The sequence below is a fragment of the Panthera pardus genome, unplaced genomic scaffold (genome assembly GCF_024362965.1).
Source record: "Panthera pardus isolate Hobbes unplaced genomic scaffold, ASM2436296v1 HiC_scaffold_27, whole genome shotgun sequence".
Lineage (NCBI taxonomy): Eukaryota > Metazoa > Chordata > Mammalia > Carnivora > Felidae > Panthera > Panthera pardus.
This window is the reverse complement of record NW_026526843.1, coordinates 125,891,166-125,916,533: the sequence shown is the minus strand read 5'-3', so window position 1 is coordinate 125,916,533 and position 25,368 is coordinate 125,891,166.

Sequence of the window (25,368 nt, the reverse complement as noted above, 5' to 3'; positions counted from 1 at the left end):
AGAGTGTGACTTAAATTTCCAACCCTCTAATCACGTAGTTGGTTCTCCTGGCAACCAGCTATATCCTCAGGTGATTTCCAAAAGTCACTTCCTTAGCATAACCTCGGGTATCCTTGAAATAAGCTTGCCATGAATATCAAGAAATCTTTATTGCTCTCGTCACAAGAAATCCCTAAGGTTTGAAGAGTAATTTGATGCTTCAAGAATGTTACCTAATGGGAATAAAATTGTATGTAACCTTTGGTTCTATCTTTTTTTACTTAACCCAATTCCCTGGAGATGCATCCAATTGTTGTATAGATTAAATGATGTGTTCTTTTTTTTATTGCTGAGTTCTAATTCATGGTGGGGATGAATTACATTTTATTTAACCTTTCACCCTCTGAATGATAATTAGGTTGTTTCTAGTTTTGACTGTCATGAATAATGCTTGCCAGTTAGAGGTTCTGTGAACAATAAATTTTTATTTCTCTGGGATAAATGCCCAAATAAATTCTTTCCTCCTTTAAGTAGAACAATATTTTGGCCTCCAATTCTGGTGTTTTATTTTCATTCAGGAATTGAAATGTTACTTTAATATTAATATTACTAGTTTCCTTGTGTATGTAAACATTTCAATTTATTAGGGTAAGTCTCTTTCAAACTTTAGGTTAGTTTTCCTTAGCTGCTGCTCTATTAAGGCTTGTGTTAAAATGATTTGTTGCTGTTTTATTGCTCCCAAGGAATATCTGTTAACTGGTGAATGAGTTCTTCATGGTCTGACTTTCACATTCAAAACTTATGTGAGTGAATATTTGAACCATACCAACCTCCTATTGACTGTTTGTCACAGTCTCTGGGTCTAAAGTTTTCTCTTGTCCAGCAAAAGAGTGGACACAGGATTAAAATCTGAGAGAGAGCTAATGCCTGGGAAAAGACAAGAGCCCCTATTAAGGGTCCTTGCTCCGTTTTTATTAGGATAAGAAATCTTATAAACTTGGTGATGGACGTACACAAAGAGACCATGAAACTGTGAACATTAACTCATGGGTGTGAGGGAAAGTGGGTCTTGAAGATATGCAGGGTTAGGAATTTGGGTTAACACAAAACAAAATCCTGGCACCAGGGCATCCAGGTGGAAGGTTGTTTACAGCAAACATGAGGCACCACCTCTGTTTACCTAAACTCCTCTAGGGGAGGAGAAAGAGCATGTAACTTCAGGGTCAGCAAGGCACCTTTCTTTTGCTAATTAGCTCAGCTCTGGGCAACTTCACCCTGCAGCAGTCTATAGCTCTATTTACCTGTTTACCTAATTTGGTCCTTCCTTCCTGTGAAAGCAGCTTTCTGCTATAGTACTAAACTGGGGGGCGTTTGTGCCCTGAATACCTAATCTTGTTTACCTCATATACCTTGTATTGGGGCCTTTGCCCCACCCTCTCTATCCTGGGACCTTTGCCCTTTCCTCTCAATACTGGGACCTAGGGCCTGCCCTCTCTGTACTTATTTACCTAATCTTGTTTACCCAAACTTGGGTGTGAGCATCCTATGGCTTTGTAGTTCTTTTTGCCTTGTTAACCCATCAGTACAGGCTCAGGGAATTCCTAAGCTTATTCCCCACAACTGTGGACATTTGTCTGCTTGGTGTTCCATACCATCACCTTTTTGTTTCCCAGTATTTTATTTATTTATTTATTTTTTACATATTATAAACTATTTAGCTTCTTAATCTACTTGAGAATTATTTTTTACCCTAAAATGATCTTATCCTCTCTTATCCTACTTTATGTACTCCTTCAGAGTTCTGCTTAACTGTCCCTACCCATGGACTTTAAGTTAATTTTGCCTAAAATCCACTGACAAGGACAGATATCCTTTGCTCTACCTGTGCCACTGTTATTTTCTCATTTAGTACTCCTCTTAAAATGTTAGTTTAGCATTACCTGAATAAGTTTTGTTGTCTGTTTTTCCATAAGCCCATTTGGACATAGGTTTGTGTCGATCTCATTTATTGTTGGATCACCAATTTCTGGGACACAGTATCTCATTTATAAAACCACAATTAAATATCTGTATAACTTTTTGGACAAGAATTGATTAACTTTAAAATGTATGAATGTATATCACTTATTTTGCTTGGCAGAGAGACCGATTTTTGGTGAACTAACATTGTGAGTTTTTTAAGATTCTAAGTAGATTTTAATAAATCAGAAAAAACTTTTCCACATTTTATTGCCTCTACGTCTAAATATGTTAACAAATTGTCATAGACTCTAAGTCTAAAGTTCTCTTTCAGCCAGCAAAAGAGCAGGATGCAGGATTAAAGCAAGAGATGGCTAATGTCTGGGGAAAGACAAGAGTCCTGAATAAGGGTTCTTGCCCCGTATTTATTAAGATCAGAAGGCTTACAAACATGATGGGCATGTATAAAGAGATAAAGGAACAGTAAACATTAACTTAGGGACATGAAGGAAAAGGGTTTTTTTGAAGATATGTTGTGTTTGGGGTTTGAGTCAGTATAAAACAAAATCCTGGTGCCAGGCAGATAGGCAGATGGTTGTTAATAGCAGACAGGAGGTGCCATGTCTGTTTATCTTTGCCAGTCTAGGGGACGAGACAGATAGGGGGAATAACCTCAGGGATAACAAGTCACCTTTTCTTTTGTTAACCATCTCAACTCTGAGCTGCTTCACCTGCAGCAGAATGGTCCATAGTCCACTGATTTACCTAAGTTGGCCCTATCCTTCTGTTAAAGCAGTTTTTCTGCTATAGAAGTAAATTGGGGTTGCTTCCACCCTGAATATCTAACCTTGTTTACTCCATAAACCTATGTATTGGGTACCTTTGTGCCAGTTTCTATTTGGGGCCTTTGCCCCTCCCTCTCAATTCTGGGGGCTCTGCACCCCCCCCTATTTTGGGGTGCCTTTGCACCTCCCTATTCTTAGCGCATTTGCACCTCCCTATTCTTGGAGTACCTGTGCACCCCGCTATTCTTGGGTGCTAATCTTATTTACCCAAACTGAGATGTGAGCATTCTATGGCTTCGTATTTCTTTATGCCTTGTTAACCCATTGGCATAAGCCCAGGGGATCCCTAAGCCTATCTCCCACAACAACTGGTAATCAAGAGAATATTATACTTAAGAGAAATTCTGTTCTATTATAGAAGAGGTTCTATTCACAGTATATGATAGTCAGCAAATATCTATGAATAATCGTGAAAGAAGAATAATATAGAACACTACAAATTCTGTAGATTACATTAAAATTGACTAAATCTTGCTTTACGAATATTTCTAATTTAGCTGAAAAAGTATTAAAATATAGTTTAAAAAGTTATCAAGATGAACGGTAACAGTAGTTCACTTAGTGACAGTTTATACCACAATATTTTCACTTTCTGTTTATCCTTTGAAGATTTTCTTTCATTGTTCAAAACTTTCTTAATGTTTATTTTATTTTTGAGAGACCGAGACAGACATGAGTGGGGGAGAGGCTGAGAAATGGGGAAACACAGAATCTGAAGCAGGCTCCAGACTGCAAGCCATCAACACAGAGACTGACACAGGGCTTGAACCCACGAACCGCGAGATCATGACTTGAGCCAAGTCAGACGATTAACCAGCTTGAGCCACCCAGGCACCCCAGATTTTTTTATTGTTAAGCACAGAAATGACCTAAATGTAAAGTTTTTCTTTGCTTATTGTCTTAAAATTTAAAGATAATAAATACACTATTGTAGCATATTTTAGCCATATGAAGGCTGTAACAGGTACAAGACTTAATTTTAAGTTGGGCTTAATTAGAAATAACGTGATAAGTGAATGTAGATAGTTAAATTTATGGAAAATTAAAATATTTTAAAATAAAGTTCTTGAGAGAGTAAAAACTGCAACTTTAGGTAAATTTTCTATTGTAGCTAAGTCTAACAGGATATCACAATAAGTATTTGGACTTAAAAAAATTTTTTTAATGTTATTTTTTTATTTTGGGGAGAGAGACAGAGACAGAGTGTGAGCAGGAGAGGGGCAGAGAGAGGGAGACACAGAATCTGAATCAGGCTCCAGGCACTGAGTTATCAGCATAGAGTCCCATAGGGGCTCAAACTCATGAACTATGAGATCATGACTTGAGAGGAAGTCAGACACTTAACCTACTGAGCCATCCAGGTGCCCATCTCTTTTTGTTTGTTTTTAATGTTCACTTTCTATGTCAATAACAATTGGGTGAGATCTGAAAAAAAATGTTACAGGACATACCACTATTACTGTGTAGGACATACTACTATCATAAAGCTCTTATACAGAAGAAACTTGTAAGACTTTGCAGTTTGTTTAATGTATTCCTTTGTTATAAGAATTAAACACTAGAATAACTTAAAAATAATAAACAACTAGATGATGGGTTTTCCTGAATATCTACATATTACAGATTATTGCCAAACTACAAATGCTCATAACTCCAAAAGTAATATTAATTTTTTTTACCATAATGGTTACCTAATCATTAGTTTTCTTCTATCTCATGAATAGTACTTATGTCAGCCAAAATATAATTTTTGAGTATTAAAATTTTTCTTTCCAACATTTTACAAATATTTTTTGTTGAAGTCTAATTGGCATAAAATTAATAGTAGTTTCAGATGTAAAATTTATATTAGTTTCAAATGAGTCAACAATTCCATGCATTATTCAGGGTTCACCATGACAAATAAGGTCACTATCTGTCACCATACAATGTTATACAATATTATTGACTGTATTCTCTATGCTGTATTTTTATCCCCAGGACTTAAATTTGTAGGAAGTTTGTACTTACAAATATTATATTTTTCACCTATGTCCCCTTACTTTCTCTTTTGTGGTAAACACCAGTTTGTTCTCTGTATTCAAAAGTCTATTTGTTTTTTTATTTATTGGGTCATTTGTTATATTTATTAGATTTCATATATAAGTGAAATCATATGGTATTTGTCTTTCTCTGCCTGATTTATTTCCATTAACATAATATACTTTATCTATCCATGTTGTAACAAATTGCAAGATCTCATTCCTTTTTATGGCTGAGGAATATTCCATTGCACATACGCACTCATATTCTTTATCAATTTGTCTTTTGTGTGACATTTAGGTTGCTTCTATATCTTGGCTATTGTAAATAATGTAGCAACAAACATTGGGATGCATGTATTGTTTTAAATTAGTGTTTTTGTTTTCTTCATGTAAATACCCAACGGTGAAATTATTGCATTATATGGCATTTCGTTTTTAATTGTTTTGAGGAACCTCTGTAACTGTTCTTCCAGAGTGGCTGTACCAGTCTGCATTTCCAACAGTGCAGGAGTGCTGTGTTTTCTCCACCTCCTCACCAGCACCTGTTGTTTTCTTTCTTTTTGATACTAGCCATTCTGACAGGTGTGAGGTGGTATCTCATCATGATTCATCTGCATTTTCCTCACAACTAACAATGTTGAGCAACTTTTTGTTGTTTGAGCACCTATTGGCCATCTGTATCTCTTCTTTAAAAAATATGTATTCAGTTCATTTGCCCACTTTTAATTGGAATGTGTGTGGGATTTTTTTCTGGTGTTGAGTTGTATACGTTTTTTACATACTTTTGATATTAACCCTTTATCAGATACATAATTTGCTAATATCTCCTCTCATTCATTATGATGCTTTTTTTTTTTTTTTTTTTAATGGTTTCTTTTGCAGCACAATTTATTTCTGGCTTTTGTTTCCCTTGCTTCAGGGGACGTATACATCAATATTTACTAAGGCAAATTATTACTTATGTTTTCTATAGGAGTTTTATGGCTTCAGGTTAAACATTTTGTTAATTTGTGTGTGTGTGTGTGCATGTGTGTGTGTAGTGTAAGAATGTGGCCCAGTTTTATTCCTTCACATGTAGCTATCCATTTTCCCAAACACCATTCATTGAAAAGATTAGCTTTTCCCCATTGTCCATTCTTGACTCCTTTGTCATAAATTAATTGACCATATAATTGTGGGCTTATAACTGGATAAACTGGTATCCTGTTGCATTAATCTAGGTTTCTATTTTTGTGCCCGTTCCACACTGTTTTGATTACTACAACTTTGTAGTAGTATATCTTCAAATCTGGGTTTCTGATACTTTCAGATTTGTTCTTCTGGAGGGCACCTTTTGGGATGAGCATTGAGTGTTGTATGGAAACCAATTTGACAATAAACGTCATATATTGAAAAAAAAAAAAGATTTGTTCTTCTTTATCAAGATTGCTTTGGCTTTTGAAGGTCTCTCTTTTTTAAAATTTTTCTCATATTTATTTATTTATTTTTGTCAGACAGCACACAAATGTGCACACAAACGGAAGAAGAGCAGAGAGAAAGAAGAGAGAATTCCAAGCACTGTCAGTGCAGAGCCCAATGTGGAGCTTAAACCAAAACCATGAAATTATGACCTAAGTCAAAACCAAGAGTCAAGTGCTTAACTCACTGAGCCACTCAGGTGCCCCTTGAAAGTCTTGGTTTTTTTTTTTTTTGGTTTGTTACAGATTTTAGGATTATTTTCATTCTTTGAAAAATCCTAATGGGATTTTAATAGAGATTGTATTAAATTCATAGATTGTGTTACATAACATGGACATTGTAACAATGTAAATTTTTCTCATCCATGAATATGGTATATGTTTATATTTGTTTGTGTCGTTTTCAATTTCCTTTTTCCCATACACTTCTTTTTTTAATTTAAGTTAAATTTTAAATTAAAAATGTTAATTTAAATTAAAGTTTAAATTCCAGTTAATTAACATATTGTAATATTAATTCAGGGGTACAATATAGTCATTTCACACTTCTATAAAACCACATCTCATCACAAGGGCACTCTTAATCCCCGTCACCTATTTGACTCATCTCCTCAACCACTGCCCCGGTAACCATCTTTCTTTCTTTCTTTTTTTTTTTCTTTAATTTTTTTTTTTTAACGTTTATTTTTTTTTGAGACAGAGAGAGACAGAGCATGAACAGGGGAGGGGCAGAGAGAGAGGGAGACAGAATCTGAAACAGGCTCCAGGCTCTGAGCTGTCAGCACAGAGCCTGACACGGGGCTTGAACTCATGGACCATGAGATCATGACCTGAGCCGAAGTCAGACGCTCAACCGACCCAGCCACCCAGGCGACCTGTAACCATCTTTCTTTTTATCAATGTCTTATAGTTTTCAGAGTACAAGTATTCCAACTCCTGGTCTAAATTTGTTCCTAGGTATTTTGTCTTTTCTCTACCAATTGTAAATTGATTGTTTTCTCTCTCTCTCTCTCTCTTTTTTTTTTTTTTTACTTTTATTTATTTATTTTGAGAGTAAGAGCATGAGCAGGCAGAGAGAGGGAAAGAGAGGATCTCAAGCCGACTCTGTGCTATCTGCATGGAGCCTGATGTGGGGCTCAAAATCACAGTGGGATTATGACCTGAGCCAAAATCAAGAGTTGCATGCTTAACCAACTGGGTCACCCAGGCTCCCCTGGGATTGTTTTCTTAATTTCTCTTGTGCTACCTTGTTAGGGTATAGAAATGCAACAAAATTCAGTATATTAATTTTGTACTGCAACTTTACTGAATTCATTTATGACTTATGTATAGATTTTTTGGATGTTTCTTTAGGGTTTTCTATGTATATGGTATTGTTTTTTCTGTTAATACCAACTTCTTTCTTACAATATGGATGCCTCTTTTTCTTTTTCCATGTGTGATTGTAGTGACCTAGGCCTTCTAGTACTATGTTGAATAACAGAGGTGAGAGTGGACATCCTAGTCTTTTTCCTGATCTTAGAGGAAAAACTGAAAGTTTTTCCCCATTGAGTATGATGTTAGCAGTGGGTTTTTCATATATGGTCTTTATTATTTTGAGGTCATTCCATCTAACCCCACTTTGTTGAGAATTTTCTTCATGAATAGTTGTTGTACTTTATCAAATGCTTTTTCTGCATCTATTGAGACAATCATGATTTTTGTCCTTATTCTTGTTAATATTATGTATGATAATGATTGATTTGTGAATATTGAATTACTGTTGCATCCCTGGAATACCTGGATCATAATGAATGATTTTTTAAATGTATTGTATTCAGTGTACTACTATTTTGTTGAGGTTTTTGCATCTGTGGTCATTAGATATATTGGCCTGTAGTTCTTTTTTCTTTTTTGTAATGTGTCTGGTTTTGCTATCAAGGTAATGGTGGCCTTATACTGTGAATTTTAAGTGTTCCTTACTCTTCTATTTTTTTGTAATAGTTTCGGAAGACTAGATATTAATTCTTTATGTATTTGGTAGAATTCACCCATGAAACCATCTGGTCCCAGACTTTTGTTTATTGGGAGGTTTGGGGTTTTTTTCCTTTTTTTTTTTCCCCTTCACAGATTCAATTTCATGACTCGTAATCTGTCCAACTTTTCTGTTACTTCTGGATATACTTAAGGATGTTTTATGTTCTACGTTGTCCAACTTATTGTCATATCCATTTTTATAATATTCTCAGAATTCTTTATACTTCTATGGTGTCTGTTAATGTCATACTTCATTGCTAATTTTATTTATTTGAGTGCTGTCTTTTTTAACCAGACTTAAAAAGTCTGGTTAAAGTTTTATCAATTTTGTTTATCTTTCAGGGAAGCAGCTCTTTGTTTTGTTGATCATTTTTCTTTCTTTAGTCTCTACTTCTGTTCTAACTTTTATAAATTTCTTTATTCTACTAACTTTGTTCTTTGTGAATTTTTTTCTATACCACTTAGCTTAAGTTTACATTGTTTATTAGAAATTCTTATTTTTTCTTGAAGTAATCCTGAATCACTCGACACTTTCTTCTTTTTTTTTTTTTTAATTTTTTTTTCAACGTTTTTTATTTATTTTTGGGACAGAGAGAGACAGAGCATGAACGGGGGAGGGGCAGAGAGAGAGGGAGACACAGAATCGGAAACAGGCTCCAGGCTCCGAGCCATCAGCCCAGAGCCTGATGCGGGGCTCCAACTCACAGACCGCGAGATCGTGACCTGGCTGAAGTCGGACGCCCAACCGACTGCGCCACCCAGGCGCCCCTCGACACTTTCTTCTTAAAACTGTTTTATCTAGTGGCACCTGGGTTACTCAGTCAGTTGAACGAGATCATGATATGAGCTTAAGTCAGATGTGCAACCAACTGGTTGAAGCCCACAGGCATCACAAGTGTGAACACATTTCAAAAGCAATACATTTTTATACCTCCTTGACATTTTATGTGTATAATGTCATACTTTACATTTTTAAATTTTCTCCATCCCTTGGCTTTTTGGTAAATATAATTGTTTGCACTACCTTTGTGTTTTAATCTCCATACTGGCTTTATATGTAGTTAACCTACTACTTTAACTATACGTTTGCTTTTACATGTGAAATTCTTTTCTTTCATGATTTTCTTGCTTCAGTTATGAACTTTCCATTACACTCAAAGAATTCCCTTTAACATTTCTTATAATGCTGGTTTCATGGCAATGAATTCTTTTAACATTTATTTTTCTGGGAGACTCTTTATCTCACCTTCTATTCTGAATGATAGCCTTGCTGGATAGAGTATTCTTTGCTTTAAGTTTTTTTCTTTCATCACTTTGAATATATTGTGTGTCTCTCTTCTGGCCTGCAAAGTTTCTGCTGCAAAATAAGCTAATAGCCTTAGAACTTTTCTTTGTACATAACTATTTTCTTTGCTGCTTTAACGATTCTCTTTATCATTACTTTGTGTGTTTCCTGGTGTGGACCTCCTTGTGTTCATCTTGTTAGAGGTTCTCTGTGTTCTCTGGCCCTTGATGTACATTTTCTTCCCCAAATTAAAGGAGTTTTCAGCTGTTATTTCTTTAAGTAAGTTTTCTGTCCCCTTTTCTCTCTTTCTTCTCTAGGGATCCCTATAATATAAATTATTATGTGTGGTATCATTGCATTGTCTCTCTATCTCTTTTTTTTCTTTGTGTGTGTGTGTGTGTGTGTGTGTGTATTGGGTGCGTATATATATATATATATATATATATATATATATATATATATATATATATATGTAATTTATTGTCAAATTGGTTTCCATACAACACCCAGTGCTCATGCCAACAGGTGCCCTCCTCAGTGCACCATCACCCACTTTCCTCTCCCTCCCACCCCCAACAACCCTCAGTTTATTCTCAGTTTTTAGTCTCTAATGGTTTGCCTCCTTCCCTCTCTGTAACTTTTTTTTTCCTTCCCTTCCCCATGGTCTTCTGTTAAGTTTCTCAGGATCCACATAACAGTGAAAACGTATCTGTCTTTCACTGTGTGACTATTTCACTTAGCATAACACTCTCCAGTTCCATCCATGTTGCTACAATAGGCCGTATTTCATTCTTTCTCATTGCCAAGTAGTATTACATTGTGTGTGTGTGTGTATATATATATATATATAATATGCATATATATATATACATATATATATATTTACCAAAACATGTAAAAAATATATATATTTACCAAAAGATGAATATATATATATATTTGTTATATAATATATATAATTTATATATATATATATATATATATATATATATATATATATATATATATATATACCCAAAACAACAAAAGATTAGAAAGGACCAGAGAACACCACCAGAAACTCCAACTCTACAAGCATCATAATGGGAATAAATTCATATCTTTCAGTACTCACTCTAAACATCAATGGACTCAATGCTCCAATCAAAAGACACAGGGCAACAGAATGGATAAGAAAACAATACCTATCTATATGCTGTTTACAAGAGACCCACTTTAGACCTAAAGACACCTACAGGTTGAAAATAAGGGGATGGAAAACCATCTATCATGCTAATGGTCAATAAAAGAAAGCCGGAGTAGCCATACTTATATCAGACAATCTAGACTTTAAAATAAGGACTGTATCAATAGATGCAGAAGGGCATTATATCATAATTAAGGGGTCTATTGACCAAGAAGACCTAACAATTGTAAACATTTATGCGTCAAGTACGAGAGCACCCAAATATATAAATCAATTAATCACAAACATAAAGAAACTCATCTATGGTAATACCATAATAGTAGGAGACTTCAACACCCCACTCACAGCAATGGACAGATTATCTAATCAAAAAATCACCAAGGAAATAATGGCTTTGAATGACACACGGGACCAGATAGACTTAACAGATATTTTCAGAACATTTCATCGTAAAACAGCAGAATATACATTCTTCTCCAGTGCACATGAAACATCCTCCAGAATAGACCATATACGGGGACACAAATCAGCCCTAAGTAAGTACAAAAAGACAGAGATCATACCGTGCATATTTTCAGGCCACAGCACTATGAAACTCGAAATCAACCACAAGAAAAAATTTGGAAAGGTAACAAATACCTGGAGACTGAAGAACATCCTACTAAAGAATGAATGGGCTAACCAAGCAGTTAAAGAAGAAATTAAAAAGTATATGGAAGTCAATGAAAACGATAGCACCACCACCCTAAATCTTTGGGATGAGAGGCAAAGGTTGTCATAAGAGGAAAGTATATAGCAATCCAGGCCTTCCTAAAGAAGGAAGAAGTATCTCAGATACACAACTTAACCTTATGCCTTAAGGAGCTGGAAAAAGAACAGCCAAAAAACCCCAAAACCAGAAGCAGAAGACAGGAAATAATAAAGATTAAAGCAGAAATGAATGCTATCGAAACCAAAAAAACCAGTAGAACAGATCAATGAAACCAGAAACTGGTTCTTTGAAAGAATTAACAAAATTGATAAACCACTAGCCAGTTTGATCAAGAAGAAAAAGGAAAGGACCCAAATAAGTAAAATCAAGAATGAAAGAGGAGAAATGACAACGAACACAACAGAAATAAAAACAATAACAAGAGAATATTATGAGCATTATATGCCAACAAAATGGGCAGGCTGGAAGAAATGGACAAATTCCCAGAAACATATACAGTACCAAAACTGAAACGGGAAGAAACATAGAAAATTTGAACAGACCCATAACCCGTAAGGAAATCGAATTAGTAATGAAAAATCTGCCAAAAAACAAGAGTCCAGGGCGAGATGGCTTTCCAGGGGAATTCTACCAAACGTTTAAGGAAGAGTTAACACCTATTCTCTTGAAACTGTTCCAAAAAATAGAAATGAAAGGAAAACTTCCAAACTCTTTCTATGAAGCCAGCATTACCCTGATTCCAAAACCAGACAGAGACCCCACTAAAAAGGAGAACTATAGACCAATTTCCCTGATGAACATGGATGCAAAAATCCTCAACAAGATATTAGCCAACCGGCTCCAACAATACATTAAAAAAATTATTCACCACGTCCAAGTGGGACTTATACCTGGGATGCAGGACTTGGCAGACGACATGATACTCTATATGGAAACCCCCAAAGATCCCACCCAAAAACTGCTAGAACTGATTCATGAATTCAGCAAAGTTGCAGGATACAAAATCAACGCAGGATATAGAAATCGGTTGCATTCCTATATCTTAACATCAATCTTACTGTTGGAATTTTCCAAGCAAATATGTATGAAAAATAAATTTTTAGGTGTTATATACCGTGAAAATAATGGGAGACCTCATTGAAGTGTCCAGGAGGCTAGAAGGGGAGGGTACAAGGGGGAGCCCTTCCACTCTGGTCAACCACAGAAAGAACTGCCAATTATAGACCCAACAGAAGAACCCTCATCAGAAAAAAAGTCCTCCATTATGAGCCCCACTTCTGAAAGAAACTGGCTATACCTGCAACTCAGCCCATGGGAAACCATCTCATTGCTGGACTCTTGGAGTCTTCCCTTTTTCCACTGGACTTTAGTTCAAAACAACTCCCAATTTCCTCCTTCTTGTCCCTAAAATAGTATTCTTCTCCTTTGTTAGCTGGACTTGCTGTGGTTTTTCCAAATTATTTGCAATTATTTGTTATTCCTGAATAAACCTATCTTACTCAGTAAAGTGTCTATTTCATTATTAGAGTTAATAACACAAGTCTATTGTACCACCTGAGGGAGGCTCTTAATAACTGAGAACAGAAGGAAACACAGGGAAAGAGGACAGAAATCACTACCTATTTTTTTTTCTCCTCTACAGGAAATCTTGCTGGAACCCACAGAATATAGGCAGCTTGTAGATAAGAAGGCAACCCACCCTGTGATAGGAAGGATATAGGGAAGCTGGCGTTTTGATGTTGTTGTTTTGTTTTGTTTTTGTTTTTGTTTCTCAGCCAGTTTTATTCTTTTGCTTACATACTTTTAGAACACTTAGCTATCTAGGTTATTCCTTTTATAGCTGTTTTAATTACTTCAATGGTTTTACAGTCTTTACTTAATGATTTACTCAAGACTTTGTCTTTTTAACTCCCTTCTGATCGAATTTAAATACCACATAAAAGCAAAAGGTAAAAGTTCCTAATTTCAATTAATTAATTAAATTTATTTTATTTTAATCCAGACAGTTTAAACAAAAAGAGATTAATATGATGATAGAAATATAGATTTTGCAAACAATTAGTGAGCCACTATGGTGGCTGTACTATGCAATTGAACATGGGTTACGGGTTGTTTTTAAATTGGATATTGTGCACATGAAAGTGCCTCTTTGGCTATAAAATTGTGTCAATTTGATGGTAAGGAATAAAAAAACAATAAGGGAGTAAATGAAGTCACCATGCATTTGAGACTTTGTGACCCCATTCTTTTTTCTTTGCTAAACCTCTGATATAAGAAAAAATAAGTAATTGTTAATGGGGAAATATATCTTGCAGTCTTTCATTGGGGTTGTATTTAAGATAAATGGGTGCAAGAGATATATCTTTTTTCTTTTTTTCTTTTATTGGTTTTTTTTCCCCCTTATTTATTTTTTATTCTCATGTTAGCTAACATACAGTCTTGGCTTCCGGAGTTGAACACAATGGTTCATCTCTTATGTGTAATACCCAGTGCTCATCCCAACAAGTGCCCTCCTTAACACCCATCAACTATTTAACTCATCCCCCACCCACCTACCTCTGGTAACCTTCGGTTTGTTCTGTCTTTAAGACCTCTTATGGTGTGCCTCCCTCTCTTTTTATCTTATTTTTCCTTCCCTTCCCCTATGTTCATCTGTTGGGTTTCCATATTAGAGTGAAATCCTATGATACCTGTATTTCTCTACTGACTTATTTTGTTTAGCATAATACCCTCCAGATACATCTACATTGTTGCAAATGCCAAGATGTTACTCTTTTTCATTGTTAAATAGTATTCCATTGTATATACACCATATCTTCTTAATGCATCCATCAGTTCTATAATTTGCCTACTGTGTTGTTCTATAAACATTAGGGTGCATGTGCCCCTTTGAATCAGCATTTTTTGTATCCTTTGGATAAATTCCTAGTAGTGCAATTGCTGGGTCATAGAATAGTTCTATTTTAATTTTTTTGAGGAACTTCCATACTGTTTTCCAGAGTGGCTTCACCAGTTTGCATTCCCACCAACAGTGTAAAAGGGTTTCTCTGTCTTTACATCCTCACCAACATCTGTCATTTCCTTAGTTATTAATTTGCCATTCTGACTGCTGTAAAGTGGTATCTCAAAGTCCTTTGATTTGCATTTCACTGATGATGAATGATGTTCAGCATATTTTCATGTGTGTATATTCCCCTCCCGCCCCCCCCCCCCCCCATTTGGATGTCTTCTTTGGAAAAGTGTCTATTCATCTCTGCTGTCCATTTCTTCACTGGATTATTTGCTTTTTCGGTGTCCAGTTTGCTTAGTTCTGTATAGATTTTGGATACTAATCCTTTATCTGATATGCCATTTGCAAATGTTTTCCCATTCCATCAGCTGCCTTTATGTTTTGTTGATTGTTCCCTTTGCTGTGCAACAGGTTTCTATCTTGATGAGGTCTGAATAGTTCCCTTTTGTTTTTACTTTCCTTGACTCTAGAGACATGTCAAGTAAGAAGTTGCTGTGGCCAAGGTCAAAGAGGTTGTTGTCTGTTTTCTCCCATAGGATTTTGAAGGTTTTCTGTCTCACATTTAGGTCTTTCATCCATTTTGAATATATTTTTGTGTATGGTGTAAGAAAGGGATCCAGTTTCTTTCTTTTGCATCTTGCTGTCCAGTTCTTCCAGCACCATTTGCTGAAGAGACTGTTTTTTTCATTGGATATTCTTTCCTGCTTTGTTAAAGATTAGTTGAACATATATTTGTGCATCAATTTTTGGGTTTTCTGTTCTATTCCATTGATGTGTGTGTCTGTTTTTGTGCCAATATCATACTGTCCTGATGATGATAGCTTTGTAATACAGGTTAAAGTCTGGGATTGTGATGCCTCCTGTTTGTTTTTCGTTTTCACCATTACTTTGGCTATTCAGGTTCTTTTATGGTCCCATGTGGGTAATAAGTTTAGAAATTGCCTGAGATTTCACCAATGGGTTAAAAAGGCTTAGAGTGGAAAGCAGTCCCAGAGTAAAAATGCTCCCCACCCTCTCCCACTGTATAGAATAAAAGCATAGAGTGGGAAGCCGCTTCCAAAGGATGAAAGCATTGGAGAAGAGGTAAACAGCTAAACAGGATGAAAGACCACCACAGCAGGGTGAAATTGCTCAGAGCTGATTAGCAAAAAAAAATTTGCTTTTTGACCCTGAGGGAGCATGCTGTATTTGTCTTATCCCCTAGGCAAGTTAAGATAAACCCACATGGTGCCTGGTGCCTGCTGTAAACAGCCATCTGCTTAGCGCCAGGATTTTGTTTTGTATTGACCCAACCCCCTAACACCGCATATCTCAAAATCCCCTCTCTCTCACACACGTGAGTTAATGATCACTGTTTCATTGCGTCTTTCTGAACATCACTCACGTTTGTAAGCCTTCTGATTCTAATAAATATGGAGCAAGGACCCTTACTTGAGACTCTTGTCTTCTCCCCGACATTAGCCTCTTTCTTATTCAAGTCTGCATCCACTCTCTTGCTGGACAAGAGAGAACTCCAGACTCAAAATTTCCAATAGTTCCACACAAATTTTAGGATTGTTTATTCTAGCTGTGTGAAGAATGCAGGTACTATTTTGGTAGGGATTGCTTTGAATATGTAGATTACTTTGGGTAGTATGAACATTTTAACAATATTTGTTCTTCCAATCCATAAGAATGTAATGTTTTCCTATTTCTTTGTGTCTTCTTTGATTTTGTTCATAAGCTTTCTATAGTTTTCAGCATACAGATATTTTACCTCTCTGGTTAGGCTTATTCCTTGATATTTTATAATTTGGTGCAATTGTGAATGGGATTGAGTCCTTGATTTCTCTTTCTGTTTCATTATTGGTGTATAGAAATGCAACCAATTTCTATACATTGATTTTATATCCTGCGACTTTGCCAAATTCATGGATCAGTTCTAGCACTTTTTTGATGGAGTCTTTCAGGGAAAGAATGGGAAACATATAGGGCATCATGTCATCTGTGAAGAGTGAAAGTTTGACTTCTTTTCCAATTTGAATGTCTTTATTTCTTTTTGTTGTCTGATATCTGATGCTAGGACTTCCAACAATATGTTAAACAACAGTGGTGAGAGTGGACATCCCTGTCGTTTTCCAGATTTCAGTGGGAAAGCTCTGTTTTTCCCCATTGAGAAAAATATCTGTGGGCCTTTCATATATGACTTTTATGATGTTAAGATTTTATGGTTCTCCATCCCGTCACTGAAATCTGCAGGTGTCCTCAAGTCTAAAATGAGTGTTCTTCTATTCCAACTTTCTTGAATATTTTAATTAAGAAATAATGCTGCATTTGTCAAATGCATTTTCTGTATCTATGAACAGGATCATATGATTTTTATCATTTCTTCTATTAATGTGATGTATCATGTTGGTTGATTTGCAAATAATGAACCAGCCCCTGCAATCCAGGAATCGGTCCAACTTGATCATGGTGAATAATTCTTTTAATGTAGGGTTGAATTTCATTTGCTAGTATCTTGTTGAGAAGTTTTGCATCCACCTTATGAGGGATATTGGCCTGTAATTCTCCTTTTTTTTTTGGTGGGGTCTTTGTTTGGTGGGGGATCAAGGTAATGTTGGCCTCACAGAATAAATCTGGAAGCTTCCATTCCATTTCTGTATTTTGGAACAGCTTGAGAAGGATAGGCATTAACTCTGCTTTAAATATCTGGTAAAATTCCCCTGGGAAGCCATTTGACCCAGGACTCTTATTTGTTGGGAGATTTTTGATAACTGGCTAAATGTCTTCACTATTTATGGCTCCACTCAAATCTTCAATTTCTTCCTGTTTGAGTTTTGGTTGTGTGTGTCAAGGAATTTGTCAATTTATTCCAGATTGCCCAGTTTGTTGACATAATTTTTCATAGTATTCTCTGATAATTGGTGGTATTTCTGTGGTGTTCCTTCCTCTTTCATTTTTGATTGTATCTATTTGGGTCTTCTCTCTTCTCTTTTGGAGAAGTCTGACTAGGGCTTTATCGTTTTGTTCATGTTTTCAAAAAACTAACGCTTAGATTCATTGATTATGTTCTGCTTTATGGATTCTGTGTCATTTATTTGTTCTCTAACCCTTATTATTCCGCCCCTTCCCACCCTCCCCCCCCCCTTTTTTTTGCTAGCTTTGGGCTTTATTTGATGATGCTTTTCCAAATCGTTTACTTGTAAGGTTAGGTTGTATATTTGGGACCCTTCTTCTTCCTTCTTGAGATAGACCTGAATTGCAATGTATTTTCTTCTTATGACTGCTGTTGTTGCCTCCCAAAGGTCATGTTTTCATTTTCATTTGCTTTCATGTATTTTTAAATTTTTTCTTTAATTTCCTGTTGGACTCATTCAGTCTTTAGTAGGATGCTTTTAAATCTCTATGTACTTGGGATCCTTCCAAATTTTTTCTTATGGTTAATTTCAAGTTTCATCGCATTGTGATCTGAAAATATGCAATCTTTTTCTACCTGTTCAGTGCTGTTTTGTGACCCAGGAGTGGCCGATTTTGGAGAATGTTCCATGTGTCCTTGAGAGGAATATAGATTCTGTTGTTTTAGGATGAAAAGTGCTGAATATATTTGATAAGTCCATCTGGTCCAATGTGTCATTCAGAGCCATTGTTTCCTTACTGACTTTCTGCCTTGATTATATGTCCATAGTTGTAAGTGGAGTATTTAGAGTCACCTACAATTATGATATTATTTTTAATAAGTTTATGTTTTTGACTGATTGATTTATATCTTTGGGTGTTTCCACATTGGAGGCATAAGTATTTACAATTGTTATGTCTTCTTGATGGATAGATCCCTTTATTCTGATGTAATGCTCTTCTTCATCTCCTGTTAAAGACCTGTTTAAAATCTAGTTTGTCTGATATTAGTAGGGCACCCCCACTTTCTTTTGATGTCCATTAGTATGATAGATGGTTCTCCATCCCGTCACTGAAATCTGCAGGTGTCCTCAAGTCTAAAATGAGTGTTGTGTACGCAGTATATAAGTGGATCTTGTTTTTTATCCATTTGGACACCATAGGTCTTTTGATTGGGGTATTTTGTCCATTTACATTCAGAGTGTTTTTTAAAAGATATGATTTTAGTGCCTTGTGTTATCTGTAGGTGTTGTGTTTGTGGTGACATCTCTGGTCCTTTATAGGTTTTGCTGCTTTCCACTCAGAGAGTCCTCCTTAGGATCTCCTGAAGGGCTGGTTTAAAGGTCATGAAGTCGTTTAGTTTTTCTTTGTCTGGGAAAGCCTTTTTCTTTCATTCTATTCTGAATGACAGCTTTGCTGGATAAAAGATTCTTGGCTGCATATTTTTTCTTCTCAGCACATTGAATACTTTCTGCCACTTCCTTCTGGCTTGCCAAATCTCAGTGGACAGGTATGTTACTACTGTTATGTGTCTTCCCTTGCAGGGTGAGGCCTGTTTGTCCCTAGGTGCTTTCAGAATTCTCTCTTTATCTCTGTTTTTTAAGTTTTACTATGATATGTCATGGTATTCACCTTTTTTGTTGATTTTGAAGGGAATTCTTTGTGCCTCTTGCATTTGGATGCTTATTTCCTTCCCCAGAGTTGGAAAGTTCTCAGCTATAATTTGTTCAAATACACCTTCTGCCCCTTTCTGTAGCTCTTCTGCTTCTGGAAGTCCTATGATATGGATATTGTTTCTTTTCATAGAATCACTTAGCTCTCTAATTCTCCCCTCTTATCTAGTAATTTCCTTTCCCTCTTTTTACAGCTTCATCATTTTCCATAATTATATCTCCTATTTCACCTATTCTCTCCTCTGCTTCTTCCATCCTCACTGTCACTGTGTCTAGTTTATTTTGCATCTCATTTATAGTATTTCTTAGTTCATCATGACTAGTTGTTATGTCTTTGATCTCTTCAGCAAGAGAGTCTCTGCTGTCTTCTATGCATTTTCAAACCCATCTATTAGTCTTATGACTGCTAGTAAATTCATGTTCAGATATATTGTTTTGAGCAATTCTCAGACTGTGATTTCTCCTGAATTTTCTTTTGGGGAGAATTCTTCCATTTTTGTCATTTTGGCTCAAGTTTCTGGTTTTTTTTTTTTCATGTTTTAAAAAGCTTGTTAGGTGTCCTGCACCTAACAGTACTACTCTATTAAAAAGGGGTCATACACTGTCCAGGACCTGGCACCTAAGGAAGTGTTTTTGAAGTGTGTTGTATGCACTCTGTTATGTATTTCACTCCTCTATCCCACTGGCTGTCCTCTGCAACTTCCTCCTTGCTTGTAGTTGTGGTGTGTTTTGGGTCTTCAACTGGGTGTGCTTTGATTTGTTTGTTGAAGTAACTGTGGAAAAAAGGGAAAAGCTGAGGTGCAGGCCTGCTCCCATAAATAGAGAAAAATGTAAGGGGAGAAAAGAAGAACAAATAGAGAATCAAAAACTATACGACTAAATCCAGAGAAAGAGAAAGTAAAAAAAAAAAAAAAAAAAAAAAAAAAAAAAGAAGAGAGAGCAAAGATACAGTAAAAATAGAGTAAAAATTCCTTAATCCTGCCAAACTGGATCCTTCCAAATGTGGAGATCCTTCTGCCACTCCATAGGTCAATTTCCTGGGTGTTCCAACTAATCCAATCTCAATTCAGCTGTGTTTGAGCTATGGGGAAAACTTCAGTTCCCCTACTTCTCTGTCATCTTAACTCTAACTTTAGAAACTGTGGAGAAAGAAGAGAAATATCAGCTGATAAATAGAATGTCCCATGTACCGCAGTAATGACTGTCTCAGCTGCCTAAAAGGTGAAATGGCTGCTCTCTCATTGCCTGTCAAGGTGGTGAGTCCCTCTCTGGGATCCTGAGATTTTTTCCTTCGTGAGCTTTCAGGCTTCACTTGAGCATTTCTTCTTCCAGACTTAGTCTGGAAACTTCAGGGGTCAGACTGCGTTCAGTCTGACTTTAAAAAATAGGATGGCATCATACTGAATCCCACTTCTGACAAGGGTCAATGTCACACTCAGTGTTTTTTGTTTTTTTGTTTTTTCTTGATAATGAACTGTAACCTGCTTGAGAAGATTGTGAGCATGCATCATAATTTGTGGACTTCATCTTTGTTGGAAGGGAAAAGCTTGCCCCAATTCTACTGGGATCCAAAAGTGTGGTTCTTAAGAGTCTGAGGATGTTAGATGTGGTTTTAGGGCCCTTTCAGACTCTCCACAAATGCTCGTTCAGTAGTGACTAATGACATAAAAATGCACTGAGACCAGATTACTCACAAGGCATCTAAAAGGTATGTCCCTTTAGCCTCTTTTCCCAAAAGTGGCCACATTAGAGCAGGGCTCTTCCCCTGTGAGTGGAAATTTGAGGTATTGTTGCTCAAGGGAAAATGGCTCAATCTGAGAGATTCTTTAAGAATAGCTAAGCAAAGGCCCAGTAACCAAGAGTTTTCTTGGGTGTATCCAAGGTGTGGTTGTTTCCATGTTACCTTCAGAGACTACAATAAGAAGAAAAAAATTACAGTGTGAGAAATCAAAGGACTTTTGTCAAGTATGCAAGAGACTGTGTCTAACATAGAGTTGGACGGAAGCAATAAAGTGTGTCTTGTGTGAATATTTCTGGCTGCAAAATCTACCTGTTGCACAGAAACCATGACTATCTAATACATGCTTGCAAGAAACTTCCCAGAAGCTTCCTGTTTCATGTGGCTCATGAGATAGATTGCACAGTACGGTACAAATTTCATTGTCTTTGTGATATTTCCAAGATGGGAGAAAGAAGAATATATATTTTGTATTTTAAGTTATTCAAAAATACTTTACATCTAGAAATTTCTCACTAGTACACAGATACTACAAGACGATAGAGAGGAAGCTGTAGAAAAACTTAGCCTTTCTATCTAGGCTTTGGGGAGGAGTTCTAGTATCTCCAGTGCTAAAAGTAGTATAGTTTGGCAAAGGGTCTTTCAAAGAAGCGTTGGGCTGAGATAGGGGAACATGACTGACATACGGTAAGACAGTTCTTGAAGGTGGAACAGATGGGATCAGCATGTGTAGATAGGTTTGTGAGGCCCAAAGCCTTGCAGCCTCTCCAACAGAGTTCAGTGCAGAGGAAAGATCAATTAGAGACAGTAGAGGAGACTGTGGCCTTATGTAAGGTTCACATCAGACCTCACAAGTTAGTTCCAAGTATTAATTGCCTAAAGAACGGCCAAGGCCTCTCTTCTTGTAAGTTGCAATGGACACATATTCAGTGCCATTAAGGACAGGTATCTGGTTACCTGGTGAGCAATGCTATCAAAGTTCTGGTTGCAAGCTGAGCAGTTTCCTGACAATAAGAGAGCTCTGTGACCATAGCTACAGGTCCCGAAATATAGGTCTCTAGGACCTGTAGGCATCTCCTCAAACTCTTCCCAGTGTTTGTTTCAATTTGCTCTGAAGGCTGTGGTTGATGAAGGCTTTCTCTTCCCTGTGTTATTTCAAGGAAACACAAGAATGTCTCAGCTAGATACGAGTGCCTGTGTTTTCCTGTCTCTGCCAGTCAACTTCAGTCAGTTGTAAGAAGGGTCACAGCACACTGTCCCTGAATTAGCATGCAAGAGAAGCTATCTCCTTGTCCACATGACTGGGAAAGCTTTTATTCACTATTTCTGAGCATGAAAGCAGGGCTTTCTGCTGGTCATAAGCAGACCAGTAGACTCAGCACTGACATCATTAACTCCCATTACATCAAATAGATTGGTACCACATGCCTTTTCCTCATTTTCATTAAATTAATTAACTAATTAATGTAAAATCAAGAAACTTTGAAGTGAAATAAAATTATTTAATTTCCTAAATGATTTTTTTACTTATAAACATAATGCTTAATAACTAGGAATTTGGGGACACCTCGGTGGTCCGGTCAGTTAAGCCTTCGACTCTTGATTTCAGTTCAGGTCACGATCTCACAGATCATGATTTGAGCCCTGCATAGAACTCACACTGACAGTGTATAGTCTTTTTGGGATTTTTCTCTATCCCTTTCTCTCTGCCCCACTTCTACTCGAGTGCATCTGCATGCTCTCTCAATGAATAAAAACTTTTTTAAAATGTAGGAATTTTGAACAATAGGGAAATGAACAGTGATTAGAAAAATTATGAACTTCCTCCTTAGCTAGTTTATATATATATATGTATACATATATGTAGAAAAACATATGTATATATATGTTATATATGTTATGTTATATATGTTATATATATGTAGAAAAACATATATATGTTATATATATACATATGTACATATATATATATACACATATATGCATATGTATATATATATAACACATATATATATTCTTATATTTTCCCCTTTATTTCTACATATGTTTGTAAGCACATCTCTTTTTTTTTTTTTTTATAAATCTGGGTTATTCTGGATATTCAATTTCTTTTGCATCCTGTTGTTGTTGTTGATGATGATTTTTATGTTCTGCAGTATGTCATACACATTACCACATTATCCTGAAACACCATTAGTAGATATTTAATGGATTTTCACTATAAGAACATATATGCATTTTTTTAATGGTTATTGCTGAACTTTGAAAAGGTCTATTTTTCTCTATGATGCACAACACTGCAGCAAACAGTGCAGTGCAATCTATCTCAGTATATAGATTTTAGAACGTATCTCTGAATATTGACCAAATATTGATTCTTAAATAACATTTTCAAGGTCAAAAGGTTGATATTTTTAGGGCTGTTGGTGCATATTATCAGACAGCTCTGCAAAATGGCTATACAATTTATAGTCACATAGCTTTTCTTTATCTTTATTATCAAGGGATCCTTGATACTGAGGATTGATAGTGACTGTGCAGTGTCTTAAGGAACAGTGAGAATCACAAAGCAACTCCATATCTGGAATTTGAAGATTTGAGTGGAACTGATCAGATGTGGAGTTGAGGGTGTTTCTCAGGGTTGTTACAGAAGGAAATGACCCCTCAAGCACCATTTTGTCAGAAATCCTGACCTTTATCAGTACTAGCACAAATGCCCTTAACTGAAACATGAAATTTTCTGAAAAAACCCCACAAAACTTGAACATCCAAAATTTCCCTTATATCCCTCAAACCACACCTATCCATTTAAGTCAAATTCTGTGACAAGGTAACCAGTTAGGGTCTGAGGCTTCAGTAAAGCAAAGTGCGGATGTCTATGATTAGCTCTTGCAGAAAAGGAAAGTGAATGTACAAGTTGACCTTTGAGGTCATTTGGTGCACACACCCTGTGGTCCCCTTCAGCTTCTGTACAGAACTGATGTGTCAGATCTGTTTTTCCACTAGGGATAGTACTACCCATGGGCTTCCCAAGGAGTGTGTGGGATTGACTCACTGGTTATCAAGGTTTGGAGGACAGGACCGGAAAGTGTGTGTAAATCACAGGCAGGAAGGTCGGCCCTGGCTGGGTTCCAGAATGGCTATCCAAAGAGGCCTTGGGTTGCTCACAAAATGAGGCATCAAAATTAGCTTTCATCTTTACATGGTTTCTGGGTGATTGTGCAACAGACTCATAATCTGGTCACAGGAGCAAAATGAATGCCTATGTTGCAATAACAAAGAATTACACTGGGCTGGAGTGAAAGCTGGTGCTTTAAAACATCTATTGCCTAATAAATGATTAGGAAAGATGACTGGGCCCTCAGAAAAATATATGAGAGATGAGAGAGAAGGTAGTTTGCGACAACATTGTATATAGTGTCTTACACTCTCCTCTATTGTGATAAGAGTCAATCTTCCCTGGTTGATAAAAATCCCGGAAGGGGATTAATGGCAGTTGAGTTCCATTGAGAGGATTTGCATTTAGTCAGGTGAGTTCAGAGAAACCCTGTCTCTGCATTTGCTATTTTTTCTATATGTCTTTTGCTAAAAAATGTTTCAATTTTTGTGGTGACATGTTACACTACCCTTATGACTAAATAATGTACTTTAACTTTGCATTCTGTATAAGCAGCCTCAGGATGTTTTATGTTTTATTTTGTACTATTTTGTTTTCCAAAATACTCTGTTCTTTCCAAGATATTAAATTCGCCTCACTTGTTTAGAAACAATAGAAAATTATTTTATATTGGTGTTGGAGAGTTAGATGCGTGTTTCAGGTAAATAAACAGGTCTTTCTCCTGCTTTTAAAGGAAACAATATGTAACTCACAAGAATGTAGGCAGAGTCCAGTGACAATTAAGGAGGTAAGCGGCCGTATAGAAAAGAAATTCAACACTTGTTGAGACTTTATCTGCCTTTCTACCACCCCCATCATATACATGTAATGCTTGCACACACAGCCCCAATGTTTTGTCTTTTGAAAAAGTAAAGAATCTTTAAATTGTATCCATTGGAAGACTGATAATGTGCCTGCAATGGTTGAGAACTTTTGAGATTTAAAAATGAGGAAGACTGTGTCCCAGGAGTCCTTTGGTGAGGTGCTTCTTCCTTCTTCTAGTTTTGCATTATTTGTCCTGATGAATTAAAAATTTGCAGAAGTACAAGACTGACCTTAGGGTCTTAAATAAACTCCCTTGGCCTCCACGGGGGAAAAGGGAGGGACAAGAATGTCATTGCTAGGGAATTCTTCAATTTGAATAATCTCTCATTCTAATGGTGAATCTCAGATTCACTTTGTGCCTATGAAAAAGTTTATGTCCAGACTTTTAATAGCATGGGTAAATTCCATTGGGAATTCATAAATACCCCTGGCCGTTTTGGAATATTCTCCTTCCCTTGTTAAGAAATTTTTTGTCTCCCCACTTAAAAGTTTGAAATGTTGCTTCTTCCACCCACTGTGGGCAAAGTGAATGTAATTCATCCACAGAACGAAAAGAGAAGGCTTGTCTTCACTTGAGATGGCTCTTAGAACTCTGTACTTATCATTCTATTTTCTCCATCAAGCA